Below are 4303 nucleotides of genomic sequence, written 5' to 3' on the forward strand. Positions count from 1 at the left end.
GTCGAGTCGAGTGTCTCAGTCCCTTTGAGCACCACATGAAAGCCGTGCAGACAGAGCGGAGGGGACACATCCAGATGTTCCACCGGCCTGTGGGGAGCAGCTTTTGATGAAGAACCGGTCGGCTGGGGGAGCGTACAGTGACTGAACGAGTTAGCTCACATGGAATCAGCCTCCACCCTGTTTGTTTTCCACTCTGGGCGCTGTGTGGGCGTCACAGTGGCGTCCTGGCTCAAGGGCTTCTTTTCAAGTGAGGGGAAAATTCAGTCGCCTCCGGTCGGCAGAGGAGGGTTTCTGTCTTCACCCTAGTTTCAGCGGCTGAAGCTGTCACGCTGGGGAGAGGGGGAGAGAGGGAGGAGGGAGATATGGAACAAACCAATTTGCCCATGCTGTATTTTTTTTTATGTGGCCACATTTCTAATTATTTTTCCATTGTCATGGTTCAGAAATTTCTAATATGTCAGCTGAGACAAAGGTTGTGACCACTTAGTGTTTTTCACTTTAAAACAAAGCTGTCAATCAGCACACAGGATGGTGAAATCCCCCACTCCTCCCCACTTTATTATCCACGTCTCTTCTTTACTGTTCAAGCGATGTCACTGTGGTTAGTTTTTTTTTTTTTTTTGTAACCTCATTTCCCCTTTATTGATCCAACAGGCGTGAGTGTTTACAAACTCCATTAGCGGCATTTTGCACGTGGTGATGATCTGCAATGTCAGGGAGCTCCGACCTTGCCGCTAGCCTGCACTGACTCATTACTGGAGCTAATTTCAGATCCGGGAGAGGATGCAACGCGACATGGAATAATATTCTCGGTGCTGTGAGCCGGGGACTGCGCCGTGCAGGTACACCAGAGCCGCGCTGTGACATCTGGGTCGTGTTCAAATATTTTCGAGCTTATGCTCGGCTGAAGGCAGACGGACTCGGAATCTTTCACGGCTCTCCGCTCCCGTTTGCTGTTATCCAGGAGTGATTTTCTGCTGAGACCGACAGCCTCACTTACGCCATCTGTCAAGCGGTTACTAATGCTGCAAATGCGTCATTTCCCCTTTCATGCAGGACTTCTTTTTGAGTCCAATTATTTTGAGGCTTTGCGAGATCTCATAAAACAAGTGTGACGGCTGGACGTCCGTGATGAATAGAGCCCCATCTTTTGCCGTGTGGGGATGATAAATGGCCTTTGAACCAGCTGCTGGTCGTGACGTTACAGCAAGGAAACAGAGTGTGTGTGTGTGTGTGTGTGTGTGTGTGTGTGTGTGTGTGTGTGTGTGTGTGTGTGTGTGTGTGTGTGTGTGTGTGTGTGTGTGTGTGTGTCGCCGAGAACAAACCAAATTCACACGGGATTATGAGGCTGGAAAGATTATCTGTCGGCTCAAAGCAGATGTGAGTCGATACAGCCGAGTTACGTGAGAAACTTTGTACAAATGTGTTTCTCTTTTTTGTTGTTGTTGTTTTGTTTAGCTTGAGAAGCAGTCGGACACAAACCCAGGGACTCAAAATGTGTCTGTCCTGCCTCTTTTTCACAGCCGTAGCCAGGGCTGAGTTTTGTTCTCGTCAGTGGTCGTCAATAACGGCTTCCCGTTTCCCGATGTCTCAAAGAAAGGCATGAAATATTTCACAGAGATTCCACTTTTTACATAATTCAGCTGAACATTAAGGTGAAGCTAATACAAACTAGGAGGTCTTTGAATATGTAAGTGCCATATTTTTCAGATTAGCACACCAACTGAGGAGGAATCCAACCTTTGATAACTTGTCAAGCTGACTGACAATACATACATATAATAAAAGTAACAATAATTACCTGAATATGGTCCCTGGTGAATGTAACGGGCTTCTCTGCAGATGAAGCAATTGGGCTTCATTTTTGTCCACTGTGAACCTGACCACCAGTAAACTGTGGGTTGACATAACAGACAGGTTCACTACATGTTTCCAGTCTTCTAATCTGCTATTTAAAGCTGAAATAGACTTTAAAGTAATTGTTTTTTTTCCAAGACCCTTGGCTTAATATTGTGAGACTGATATATTTGCTATAAGTTACCGCACTGTCTATGTCTGCTTTGAACCCCAGCCCCACCCCCTAAGGAACATGTTCCTCGAGTGGACTTTAGACAGAGTTGACACAAATTTTCCAAACGCAAACCAACCTCCATCACAGAGTTATTTTTAAAAAGCAAAGAGCGGAAAGGGATTTTTACACATGAGTGCCGGCTGTCATGTGGCACAAGAGTCACAGTAGAGAGGCTGGAGCGACTCTGCTGCTGCAGTGTCTGACTGCTGCTGTCTGCGAGGCCCGGCCAGGTGAAAAGCATCAGGATTATTCTGCCTTATCATTTTCCATTTTGGGGCATCAAATTGCCACGGCTGAGTTTTGTGCCTCGGCCTCGTGCTTCAGAATCTGAGTTGTGTCCTCGGCGGTGTGCCATTGCTTACAAAAGAAATCCAGCTAATTCAATTTGCCCCACCCCAACTTGAATCCTGTCAGTGCAACCGTTCAGTTTAAATTGTGCAATCTGTCTTCCTGGCTCCCTGTTGCCTCTGGCATTTTTTCCTGTTAGGTTTTTTTTTTCGCATATTTTTTTTTCGTCAAGGGAGCCGAGCTCTGGGTTTGGTGCCAGATATGTATTGTCACTGCTACTGGCCCCATAATAAAAGAGAATTGTGGACCTGTATTCCTGGTTGAGTTTGGTGATGCAGCATGCCGGGTGTCAGATTCCGGGGCAGAGGTTTGGCCGCAGGCATTTCATACCATCAATATTCATCTCTGTAACCTCTCCCTGCCAAATGATGCTGTGCACAGACCGCCGCCCTGGGACCGTGTTGACGTGAATCGTGAAGAGACAACGTCCGAAAAAAAAAAAAAAAAAGTCCCTGCTGTTGATGTGCGATGTGGGGCCCGGTGAGAGTGCGTTTTCACAACCATTTGTGTCAAGTATTGCAGTGGCGCAAGTCAAGATAAGCTTAAAAATGAATTAGAGGCACCCATTAGGTAAAGCATCTGTCAGATTAGACTGGATCTCACCGCCGGATTTAAAGGATTTAAAGCCAGGGGGACATGATTCATTTGCTTGATTTCTATCCGTCACAAAGACTGAAAAAGCGGATGTGAAATAAAAAGATCAGAGTTGAGCAGAGGGCTCTGTCTCGGGTTATTCTATTTAAGGTCCTCATTGCCAAAGACCAAAAGATTTTCTTTTAGGTTGGGGAGGGTCGAGGCAGGCGAGCTGGTGGCTGTCGGCTATGTGGCTCTGGTAACACCTGATGCTCCGGTGATAGATGGCTGGCAGGGGTTGCAGCTCTCACCCCGTCATCCTGCAGTGAATTATTGTCCCTCTGCTCGTCATCCTCATATCTCATCTTCTCCCTATCTTCTTTCATACAGTGGATATGGAACACACGTACTCTGCACCGGGGAAGAATGTGCATCGACCTGTGTGATATTGCAGATTGACTTGTGTCCGTCCAACCCCGCATGTTTAATTCATGCAACGTGCCGGCGCGCAACGATGCTAATGACTGTCTTTTTTTTATATGCTCTCATAGCAAATATCAAAAAGTGAACCATGTTCTCAGGAGATGGCAAACTTGTAGTGGTAATGATAACACTGACCTTACTTTATACACTTCATTGTGATGTGTTCGGTACAGAATGTGCATGCAGACAGAGCTCTGCAAGGATTTTCTTTCTTGCAAGGCAGCAGGGTAGCTGAGATTTTAATTCTGAAGCTTTGCACATCTGTTTCGCCAAGCTACCTGAGGGTACCTCAGGTGGACTCAGTAACCCATAACCAATCATGGTCTTTAGTTGGGACAAAAGGAGGAAGTGACAGTTTTCCGTTACCCTTGACAACAACAGAAGAAGACAAAGAAGGAAACAGAAAAATGGGATTTGATATCCGACCTGTGGTCTTTCTGTGTTTGCAGAGTTTGCATACTTTCCCTGTGTCTGTTTGGCTGCTTCTTGTCACTGTCCTAAGACAAGCGTGTTGAACTGGTAACTCTAAATTATCTGAAGGGGTGATGGTAGGAGGTATTTTCAGGCGATCCTGCAATAAACTGGTGGCTTGACCAAGGTGTAACCCCGCCTTCTCACAGCTGGCTGGGCTCCAGCAGCCCAGAAACCCTGAATGCAGCACAGGAGGGTAGAATAAGGCAGACTGCAAGTCTCCCTGCTGCGCAAGAGATTTTGCATTGGTGCCGCAACAGAATTTGAATCAGAAGACTTTATGAATCGCTTTGGAGAAAGTCAGCAGCGGCAGTTTTATCGGAATGAGACGGCATGCACATCAAAATCAGAAAGAAG

Source organism: Nelusetta ayraudi, unplaced genomic scaffold, assembly GCF_046127955.1.
Source record: "Nelusetta ayraudi isolate G7.1 ecotype Tasmania unplaced genomic scaffold, CSIRO-AGI_Nayr_v1 ptg000048l, whole genome shotgun sequence".
In the NCBI taxonomy this organism is placed as follows: domain Eukaryota; kingdom Metazoa; phylum Chordata; class Actinopteri; order Tetraodontiformes; family Monacanthidae; genus Nelusetta; species Nelusetta ayraudi.